Source organism: Temnothorax curvispinosus, unplaced genomic scaffold (genome assembly GCF_003070985.1).
Source record: "Temnothorax curvispinosus isolate PA1 unplaced genomic scaffold, ASM307098v1 QBEX01000060.1, whole genome shotgun sequence".
Taxonomy (NCBI): Eukaryota; Metazoa; Arthropoda; class Insecta; order Hymenoptera; family Formicidae; genus Temnothorax; species Temnothorax curvispinosus.
In genome coordinates this window covers 150,447-162,649 of record NW_020209840.1, presented here as the reverse complement: position 1 = coordinate 162,649, position 12,203 = coordinate 150,447, and the positions used below count along the sequence as shown (strand labels likewise).

General features: G+C 36.8%; 1 protein-coding gene across 3 annotated transcripts in view; it reads right to left on the bottom strand.

The window, feature by feature from the left end:
- Nucleotides 1-10,613, bottom strand: part of LOC112454029 (QRFP-like peptide receptor) — a 120,701-nt gene extending 110,088 nt beyond the window's left edge. For all 3 annotated transcript variants that reach the window (XM_025015389.1, XM_025015450.1, XM_025015234.1), the window contains exon 1: nucleotides 10,363-10,613. The gene's annotated coding sequence lies outside the window, so the exon portion shown is untranslated. The remainder of the gene's footprint in view (nucleotides 1-10,362) is intronic.
- Between the last annotated feature and the right edge of the window lie 1,590 nt (nucleotides 10,614-12,203).

Below are 12,203 nucleotides of genomic sequence, written 5' to 3'. Positions count from 1 at the left end.
TAAAGATTTAAAATATACAATACAAAATATTAAAAATATACAATAGCTTTTTTCCAAAGGTTTTTATGTATGACAGCACTTTTTATAGATATGTACAACAATGTTCCGACAGACGCATGTACTTGACGCTTTTTTTATATCTTTTGTTAAAAAGATAAGTTTTTATAGATATAAATACCTTTACGCAGAATTCTGCTTTTGCGGGGTCATTTCTTGGTATACTGCAGAAGTCCTATTGCACGCTATTTGCATATTACAGTAAAATGTTCGCGCAGCTGACAGTCGTATGCGGGAAAAATTGTTGAGATATTTTATTTAGAGTTTATGCCATGCTTAGATGCTATGTGATAAATGGATGTCATGCTTAATATTTAACAATTTACAAATCTCGCTTTTGGGTTGACAATGTCATGAATCAATTTACATATTCGCTCCAATTCAATGTATAAAATATCTCATCTAGTTTGATCGGGAAATATAATAAATCGGGAAATATTTTATTTATTCTTTTTTATTATGTGAAAAACAGAATATCTTTTTGCGCGTCGGAATATCTTTTTCGCGAGCCATTAGAGAATGTACGGTTATTCAATTGATTGGAGAATGCAGCTTGGCGTGGGCGGGTATGGGCTTTCTGTTGAACTTCGCTTGCGTTATTCCGTCACGTTTCCCGCAGCCGCGGGAAATAAAACCGTGCAACGCGGGACCAGAAGGGCTTAATTCGAGCACCGGTCGCGAAAAGCTTTAAAATTGAATTTGGTAGAACGGTGGTAGTTGACGCAGTTAATGTACCCGTTGATGTAGCGCGGGGTATCCCGTGAGTCCGTATACGCTTCCCGTCGACCACATACCTACTTTGCGGTGAATTCAATTTTTCCTTGACAGAAATTCTGCCCACACAAGTTCTTCTTTAATAATCAAATTTACTTGTCTCTCGCCTCTATCGATATCAAAGGAAAACTATACTCGAATAGGTTTTTTTTTTACCGATATCAAGACCGGAGAAGAAGTCAAGAGGAGTTCTCACCTCCCGAGTTTTTTTCTGTAGATGATCGCACATACTTGCGAAATGCTCTACACATACACATAGATTGAAAATTGCAGTTGCGGATTGCGAAGACCGCGCAAAAAGCATTTGTACGGTATTTGATTTTATCCGCGGGTTTTTTATATCATTAGCGAGCTCCGTTAAACGTGCCTCGAGACTGCAGGTTAATTCGATGTCCACTACGTTATTATGCCCAAATGATTTTTCTCTCGTTTTTCTTTCGTATAATATCGTTCGCTTGGGAAATGCATTACGGACGCAGCCGCAATGTATTTGCGATCCAAAGCTGCAGTGCCGCCGCTCTTCGCTGTATTTGATAATTCGATTTTCTACGTCGGAAATGGAATCTCAGCTTCTCGTCAGATATGCCAACGGTCTTCCGAGAAGCTGTCAAATAGCGACCGTCGTTGCTATATCGTCGTAGTAAATAAAAAATATTAGTATCTATTACATTAAAATATAAAATTTTAACTGTCTTTCGCTGAATAATAGTGACAGTTGTATTTCGGAAACGCTACATTTATTATAGAAACGCTCTTACATGGGTATAGCACTCGTAAAGACCTGCTAAAAAACGAGCCGCCATCAAAAATAAAAAGGTCGAGGTTTGACCCCTCGCGAATTGGCGTGGAATGCCCCATATACACACACACATAATATTGCTGGAAATTAATTTTATCTGTTTGTCTCATTATACAACGTAGTCATAAAAGTATATGCTTGATAGAATATAAGTCGCTAACAGAATCGATTTATGATATTTCGTATGTATGTACATCGACGTCACAATAAAGCTATCTAATAAATAGCTATCTCTTTGTCTTGATATTAATGAAATATTTATTAAATACAGATAGATTTATTAGTTACAGTTTTTATGTATAGAATTCTTCGTGCACTTGTACGTTTACATTTTCATCTTATATATACGCGCGATAAAATTACAATAATTTACATTGTTAGCTAATCAGAATGACATATGCGAAAAGTTAGCATACCTGCTACGATACTCGAGAAAATTACAATTATGAAACCGGAAATACGACTCTAAGTACGCACGAAGATATGAACTGTTGCTCGTGATAAATTGCTTCAGTGAATTGCGTTTGTTAAATTACAGACAAATTGTGTTTACTCACGTAATGAAGTCGTCGGACCTTAATAAAACGTCGAATAATTCGCCCTTGACCTTCTCCTATTTTATTAGTATTTCTGGAACTATATATATGTAATAGCATCTAGATGCATAGTATTTATATAATATAGTATCCAGATGCAAATGTCTACTTATTATTTACTTTAAGTCTATTTTTCTCGTATCTATTTCTCTATTGCAAGGCTATCCATATTCATTATAAACAGAACGAAGAACTCCGATAATTGATGATTGCAAAACGCGGAGCCGTTATTAAACATAGATTAGAGCGCAATGAATCGAAGAAAATGGTTTATTCGACGAGAAGCGAGGAAACCAATAATGAAGAAAATGAAGGGATTGAAAAAGCGTCGCGCACAATTAACCGAACTTCCTAATACAATCAGAGAAGCGTTATCGAAAATCCCGCGACAATTCCGTTAGCGAGGCTCTGCGTGCTCGTCCCCGCCATTGGAAATAATCCATTGGTAACGAATCTCTACGTGAGAATCATTCGAAATGATCAAATTATTAGCAGAACATGTCCTTCGTCCAAAGAAACGCCCGCGATTTTTACAGATATAAAACCTATTTCATATCGGGTTACAATCGAACGGGAATATTTTCTTCTACAGAGAAGTTTATATTACATTCTCAATTTATCTAGTTATCTCATTGTTCTCTATACTTGCAGTATTTTACTTACGTTACAACTCTGTCCGTTTCCTTACAGGTAATGCTTTCTGTCTCACTAAGTCATCAAAAATCCACCTAACATGGATCGAAACATTTAGTATCCTTTTTTAATTAATTTTTTAAATAATTAGAGCGCGTGCCATTGTTCATTTTCTAATGCCATGCATTTTTTCATGCATAAAATACAGTGAGAAAAACTTAATTTTAAATTTATCATTTAGAATCTTTTCATAAATATTTCGTTTGACGATAGAGATTTCTGCGTAAATAAACTAATGTAATCGCACGAGTGCACAGATTGATGTTTCGCCGCGATAAGAGCGAATGTCGTCGTTGATTAAACGGCGCGAATCCCATCCTGGTGACGGCAATTTTAATTTAAGGCTATCAACTGCGAACAGTAGATCGATAGATAATAGGCCAGAATTCTAAAGACTCATATACAAGACTATATAGTCTTTAACATGTGTATATGTATACGCATATGTATGAGCATAACGCGGAAGGTATAATTCGGCTCTCGCGAAAGTAATTCGGTTACTTCGTCTCGTCGCGTAACTTCGTGTCGGCAGACACACCAGCCCGTTATTTCGGCCACGCTGATTTCTGTCATCGAACGGCCGTTCCGGGCCAGCTGGCAACGGGCCCGCGCCCCGTTTTACCCTTTTCCACCACATGAATGTGGCGCAATCCGAACGGACACGTGGAGAAAAGCGAGCATTTTATTTTCGTGCGCAATATTGTACGTCCGCGCCGATCGCGAAGCTGTTATTTGTCGCGACATACGTGGGAAACGTACACGTATACGAGAAAACACGTGGTCTTTTCACATTTTCAAATTTAGTTCCGATAAAGACAGTAATCTGTCACGCGAGTGTTCGCTTCCGAAATGAATATAGAAAGTTTCACAAAATCGGCTTGAAATTTATAAGAACTTTACGCTTTCTCATGTCTTGTTCCTCTTGTTGAGATGTAAGCGAATCTAACTTTACGAAATTCTGACGCGTAAATTTTCCTGTCGCGTATACATGGTTGACAGAAATCTTTTTATCAACTGGCAGAACACTGCAAAATTTAAGACCGCTGACTCCTGTTAGCTGCTTCTACGTTTTTAAATATAGATAAAAATCAATTTGTTATGCAAATATGATAATTCCAATGCTAAGATATTTTTATCCATACCACGGAAATTATCTTTTTCATATTAGAAGCTATAACATCAATTCTCGAATATGTAAACTAAATAATATTACTTATTATATCGCGTTATTCAATTTCCTTGCACACGAATATGGATCCAGTAAGCAAGAACCATCAAGAAACATTTCAACTATATTGCATTAATTAACATTACAACGTTGCTGCAATGTAGTTGAAATGTTTTTTTATGTTTCTCGCTTACCGAGGGCTGATGTTAACGAGAAAATCGCAACAAAAGAAAATCGCTGTATATAGTCTCTTTGTATAGTCGCAATTGCTATATAAAGCTGGTAATTCAACTGGCGGAGAGAAATCTCTATGTAAATGACTATTTTAGCAGTTATTCGATTAATTTGCATCAGTCAACGGATACGAGATGCAGCAGCAGCTTATCAAAGTCCTGCGGCGAGATAGAAAAGAAAATTTAAAAAAACTGCGACAAAAAGAGAAAAGATTTGCATGCAAATTGACCCACGCCGTCTTTCCCGCGCCGATTCAACGGTATCTCGGTTACGTTTTTCATTCCCGTGCGCCGTACGATTTGCAATTTATGTCGCCGTTCCATGATTCCATCCTCCTCCGGCAGTAGCGGACCAGATAAGCTTCGCTCATCGCCACCTGATCGTCATTCGCGAGATACTCGGCGATAACGTCGGTGGCGCCCGTGATTTATGCCCCTAAACAAGTAGCACGTGTCGGACATAAATTTATATTTATAGGACGGACCGCGTGAACGCGGCACACTGCAGCCTCGCGTGCAAGTACCCGTAATACTTCCACCAAAGACAATCGATTCGCTTTTAATCACGGGGAAAAGGGGCAGACGCTTCAAGTGGCCGGCCACTTCGCAAAATGGTAATTTTATTGTTTCGAGAAGAGCGACCTTTAAGAGGGAGTCACAATACTGTGAGAGAAAAGACGTACTTTGAATGCAAAGATACTAAAAACTCCGGGTCAGTTAACCAGTTTGATTCACGCATTGAGAAAAAAATTTGTTAATCTGAAAAAATATTTAGTCCGATACATGCAACTAAACCAAGAACTAAACATGTTAGTTAGTTAACTAAACATTAGTTGTTTCAACAATTATTAAGTTGCACTATAAAAGGTATAGTGCATTCATGTCAACCATCAAAATTTTTTTATTAAAAAAAAAAAATTTAATTAATTCAACTAATGTTTAGTTAGACTAACTAAAATGTTTAGTTGCACGTATTAGACTAAATATTTTTTCGGATTAATACATTTTTTTTCTCAGTGCGTGTATGGGGAAAACGAGTTTTCCGATACTCGAATATCTCATTTGCTCAAGTGATTTATATTAGCCTGTTCACTGTCGATTACTCAATCTGGTTTCTTACCAGATTATTTATAAATATATCCAGCCCTTACAAACTATTTAATAATAAATATAAATCATCTCTAGGTACTTCATTTTTTACATTTTATCGATTATTAAATTATCATTTGTTACATTATTTTGTTAATATAAATAAAGCTACGAGTAAGTCGTGGAAATTATAAAAATATCGATTACTGTTGAGGGTTACATATAGGTAAAACGTCAAACATGTGCTGCTCGAAAAGTTAAACGATCAGAGCTAAATAATAAATATTAAGCTCGACAAATATTAAATATGTGCTCTTCAAAGGGTTAAGCGGTGCGTTTCAATAAATACCAAGTAGATAAACATCTCGACAATCAAGGGAACTAGACCGTTCGCCGAGAATATCTATAATATGAATATCAAACGCCTGGGAGTAGTAGACGGAGCCGCTACTTAATCCTCCTCGCTTTGTTCGAAATTCGAGAGCACTTTAGATCTGTTTCGTAAAGTTGAAAGGGTTCTATCGCGATCATTCCGAAGCTCTCCCACTCTCATTTAGCTCGCAAGCTTCATTGTTGTTCCTTCCGTTCGTCTTCAAGACAGTTGATTCACCTCTTGTCCCTGGCCTCTTAATAAAATGGAGCGCATTGTACCCGCTTAATGAACTCGAGAATTTCGCGTTTTTCCTCATTCCGCACTTGAGTTGTAACATCGTTCTAATTTCTTCCAACCTCACGTTTTATTCTCAATTTCGATAATCGTCTGAAGAGACTTTTCACCTGCCGATTCGAGGATAAGCGTCGTGGTAAAAAAAAAACTCATTGCGGAAGTCGTTCGAATTGGCTTAGTGGATTAAATGGATTGGATTAAGTGGTTAATAACATTTATTTAGAAGGGACACGAAGTAACATGGTAAACGGGTGTGATACCGACACATTGCGAGCTTCTGCTCGACACAACGTCATGTCGCGTCAAGAATAGATCTAGCATTCATTTGCGGAATTCTCAAGTCTTCTCGTCATATTTTAATACATTTCTCGGACCGTCTGAGCAGCGTGTAACGAAACAAAATGAAAACGTCTCCTTAGAAATAATCTTTAACATCAATTTTATCCGACTCGTTTCATCGTAATATTTCCTACAGTAACATCGGGTAGTTATGAGTTGTTTTCTAAAAAAGAAAAAGACATAAAACCTGGGAGTAAGGACAATGATCATATAGTATAGCGATTCAAGTACACATCGTTACGAGAGATAACAAATCATAATAATGTTCTTACACTACCAAGTCGCTAACTTGACCATATATATAAATTCCATGGAAGTTTTGCTACTGCATTTGTATAGTCTTCAGCTTTGATACGTTTTCATTATATTATAAGTTCTCTTGATAGGAGTTATTTTAATGACATTTTCTACCCATATCTTTTTAAGATTTATTATAAAATTATAAACTGCTTTTATATATCACTGTTAAATATTAAAAGATGAAATTTAAACCTACACCTTGAGTTAAATAACATTTTCTAACTACTGCGTGTGTCGAAATGTATTCTTTTAACACAAACGGTGTTATTTTAACTTCATTGGTTTAGTAAAATTAACATTGTTTTAGTTTAATTAACGACATGTTGAGTAGGAGCAGTAGCGACTAATTTGACACTACTAGTTTAACAGTGATGAAAGACTTTTTATCGTAAAATTTGTATCGTATCATTATATTAAGATTAATCGAGTAAACCGCGTTATAAGTGTCTAAACACGACAAGAGAGAGTGACAAGAAGTTATATTTAAAATTAATCGAATTACACGTGCTTCATTGTGAATAAACTCATAGTACAATTGTTAATAATGTCAAACGCTAGAAAAACAAAGCTAGAAAAAGATTTTAAGACGCACTAGAAAACTGCTGTAGGAGAATTTAAATAAAATACCTATGCAACGTTTACTTGAACATGACTATGCATGACGGAAACAGTTTGTTTTGCGTTTCGAGTACTTAACAGCGTTCAGTTACAGTCGAAACCTTGAGAAAATATACAGAGTAATTTTTTTAACGCTTAGTAATTTGTCAATGAAAATCACCATTATTACGCAATATAATATTAATAGACGATAATTATAGCGAACTGCGTGAAATTCTTGCTTCAAAATAATACGGAATGAAATGTTACCTCTCTCTCGAAAATTTTTGTCTACCTGAAAGAAAATTAATACGCAAATATTCAGTTTCCATTTTGGAAGATCGGTGTTCAATTTCACTGAGGATAAATTATTCTGTCTCGATTTTTTTCTTAATTTACTTATTTCAGTGCAGAAAATATTGACAGTCGCGAGATTTCCATCGTTTATGAAAGATCGTGTCGACCTTTTCGCCTTCTGACTCGATCCTTTCTTTCTTCTGGTTTCTCTCGCTTTCTCTTTTTTTTTTAATTTTTTTCCGTTCTGTCGATAGACGCGTGTGCGAGTAGGCTATTCAATGTCAATCCCATAAATAAGTGCACGAGCTTACATGGGGCACGTGATACTTGTTCGCTGATATAAATCGACTTACAGCTGTAGGTGCAATACATTCAGCAAGGCCGGCAGGAAGCGAAATTAGGGCAAACGAAGGATACTCCCCGGCGTGTCGTTTTCGATCTAGCGGTAAAGGACAGGGAGGTCTTGTTCGGAAATTGATCCTACATTAATATCATCTTATGCCATTTTCGCTGCGAGTATGCGTCGTTACGTGCGAAATTGTTTTAAAGTAATGTATCTGTAAAGAAACTCGATATGGTTTATATATAAATTTTTTAGCAGAGATTTTTTTTTAATCCGAGAATATTATTATTACCATTGATAATATTGCGTATTGCGTTTATATGTCAACGATATGATTTTTATTAATTTTATGATTTTCCAAAAAGATGATTTTTATTACTAAATTAAATTTATTTAAATATTTTACTGTATCTAGCACGCAATTACGTGTACGCTACGCATATTTGTTTAATTTTTTTTAGAACTATTTTTTACTTGTTTTTCAAATTTACTAATTTTCTTGATAAATTATTTCATTTGTTTTAAAAACTATTGGAGGAAATTTTAATTATATTACCACGTTCCATGTAGTATCAAAATCTTCTTTTCTCGAAAAGAATAATTATCTTGTTAAATCATTCTTTTAGATTGTTTATTTAGAAAATGAACAATATATATATATCTGTTCATCGTACCTTTTAACACATTTACTATATAATAGCAGTAAAATAAGTTTGTTGAATAAATTATCAAAAATTTCGTATCTCTTAGCAATGGCTTTAGTTGTTTGAATGAAAGAAATTTGGACTTTGTCTGCTGTGTCAGCTCAAAAGTTGTCACACTTGTGGTAGTGTATTCCTAGACTTTGGTCCATTGTAGAGCTAAAGCCGTTTTTACTCCTCTCAAAAGTTGTCCACACGTGACAGGCAATTTTCTAAGTTATTTTAAGAATATACCGAAATCTAATTTATTAATCGTCGAAGCGTACTCCAGTCAGCGCTCTAGCCAGGAAACTCTTCCTGCGTTTCAGATAACGCTTCTTTTTTGCGATATCTCGCAACCGTTAAAATATTGAGTTGTGCAAATAAGAGTGAGGTGTACGTGGAGGCAGAAGCGCTCGTTCAGACGTAAAAGTACGTACGAAGCGAAAATACAATTCGCATTTTATGCACACAATTCGCGAACCTCTCTCCGAGATCCTTCCGCGCGTATTCCATTATATTTTCCTCAGTAAATAACGACAAGAGAGAATCTCTGTCGTGGCGTGCTCAAATTCAGATTTCGCGATTTGCGCACAATGAAATTCAGCCGTCACGATTAATCTTCGATGCGTCCGCCCCGAAATAGACGCGTAATACATATGTAAAATATATATACTTTTGCTACCGGTCCGCGCGACTCTGCACTTTGCCCAGAAAAATGAATTTCTCCGCGCGCGCGAGCCAAGTTTCTAAAGAGGCAAACATATCGGGAAAGATGAACGAACGATGACCCGTTTAGCAATCAACTCGAATTACGATCAAATATTTTCCCACTGAAGAAGTAGCGTTTATTAATTTTACATATCATTTTTCAGCGCAGAGCGTGCAAGATGCTAATAAAAAAATCTTCTTAACGGAAGAAAGATTTCGAGAAAGACTCCTATAAAAATATCTCCAATCGAATATTATTCTTTTTTGTTACGATCGAAGAACCCCTTTAACATGTAAGAAAGCAAAAATCTGTTTTTAATCAAAAGAGACGTGATTTAATCCATATTTTTGTAATCACGGACGAGAGTATTAACTTCGTTGAGAGAAGCTCGAGATGGGCGCGCGTTCGTTCCGTAACGAAGCCGATTACAGAAATTACGGCGCGAATTGTGGGAGAACTTATATATTCGCGGATGTCGATCACTTGAGAGAAATGTAGAAAAATTTTTAGAGATTTGCGGAACTGGGAATCAACAGGTGTATGCACGATACGAAAATTTAATAAAAGATGTACTTAACACGATAACATACCTCATCTGTCGTGAAATACAATAGAAGAAGTGTAGCACTAAAAATAAAGTATCTGTAGATCTGAAGAACAGAAATTTTCACGCGGGCTTTAAAAATGTACGAGACTACGAAGATAAAAGTTCCGGAAGTGGAAGGCAAGTCTTTGATCAAAAATTCATTTTGTCGAATATGATGATAAAAACTAACAATCAACATATAATGAAATTATCATGGCACATACCGTCATCCGTTATAAATGTTTTATTTATCATAAGCGACCGCATTATGTCATTATATATAGTTTCAGGGTACACGAAAGTCTGCTAATGATGCGCAATAAACGAGATATCGAGAGTCAACTCGCGTATTAATTAAAGCCGAGCGTGTCCGGTGGCCGAAACGTGGACGAGAGAAGAATTTAATTGAGAAGAACAGAGGTATGTAAGTACCTTCACTTCCGATGATCCAAGTTGCTCCGTCGCCGTCGGCACACTGTCACTCGCCGGCCAACTTCTCGCCGTTCGCCGGCGACTTTAAACGCGATTCGCGAATTCACGACGACCTTCAGGCCTCACCACTGTCGCGGAGAACATACAAGGGAGAATGTGATGCACTCCGGCACGGGGATCACTTCCGCGTGTCGCGCGAGAAAATCGGACCCAGCTGTGAGCGGGATGACACGACTCATCTAGGCGCCGATTGTAAACTGGAAACAGAGCGCGCCGCGCGAACGAACGAACTGCCCGCCAAGCAGAGCGCCGGCGGACGCGGCCGAGCCCGCCCGAGGAAAAGCCGCGAAAAGCCGCCGGCGCGTATCGTTCGCGCCAAAAGCGCGGGAAACTTTTCTTGTTCGAGTTGTTCGTCACGATTAGTTTTTTGCTCGAAACTTTTGCGATGCGTCGCCTGGTCGGAGGTATCGTTGTTTTTCGAATCGTGTTCGCTTGAATTTAAAAGGATGATGACGCGTCTGTTTAGCGTGGGAAAGATTTGCATTTAAAGCTGCGGATCGCCGAAAAGTTTTATTGTATTTTTGTCATTTTTGACGCGGACGATATGGCTCGTGCGCGCGTACATTTTTAATCCGTCGTAATTAACCGTTAAAAAAATAACTTTAAATATAAATGCGACTCGATTTTGTAGAAACAAAAATTTTGGACGTTTTTACGTGTGAAATATTTTTGTACGTTTGTCACTTTTATTAACAATTTCAGCACCGAAAAATACAAGCTAAATAGATTAAACTGCAGTTTATATTTATACAAAGTGCAATTACCGTTCCGTTTCTCGTTTCTACACCTATACTTGATAGCTGCGATTGAAATAAACATATCGTCTTTATCACTATGTAAATCCAAGTGTGTTATTTCTACACACATAAACGTCTAAATAATGATTTGCCTGAAGCTCGTTTTACATATTTTGTTGCGTGTTAAATTAACACGTATCGTATTAAATTAAAAGTTAATACGTTCAACCGTGTTAAATGTGTGTAAGAAGAGTTTCAGTTAACACACTGATTTGCAGTGATTGTTCCAAAATATGATTAATGTGAGCTAATTAACGATTATATTCCAAATAATTTATAGTAGCTGTTACAATGGAGTGACGGCCGAACTCTGATGGGAAAACGCCCTCTCATCTAAGCGGAAATAAAAAAATCGATTATTTTTATCATTCTACCCTTATCCAACGAGATATCTGCATCCTTACCAGATTGCAACGCCGCATGTACACTGCGTGTGTGTACTTACATGCATAAAATCTGCGATTAATAAAAATCTTTCTTATTAGGCTTTTAATCTTAGTTTTAATGATCCAACGTTGTTCTTTGATCTAGTCCGATTAGTGAGGTACTTTCGATTTGTACACGTAAGTTATATAATTCGTATATTAAACGAAAGTTTCCATGAAGTGACAGCTCAAGGTACAAAAGGTTAGGTACACCGAGTATAGTATCAAATATAATTTTTCCAATTCTTTTAAGTTTTTAGTCTTCAATTTATCACTCCACCCATCATTTCTGTATGTACGTGTTAATAAAGGGATTTCAAATCTGTAAAGCTAATTCGAAGAAAATCATACACCTATAATTAAATATCGGCCATTATTGCCGTCACTCCAGGATTCCTGCTTTAATTACGATATATTGATCAATACCTGACAATCGCTTAACGTAATTGCGCTTCGAGGAAAGAAATTTGGAACCTGAAGTCTCGTTGGTGTTCCCCTGGGTAGCGCACGGAAACAGATCCTGAGATCTCGAGCGGAACTTTTAACGCACAGCGAGCAA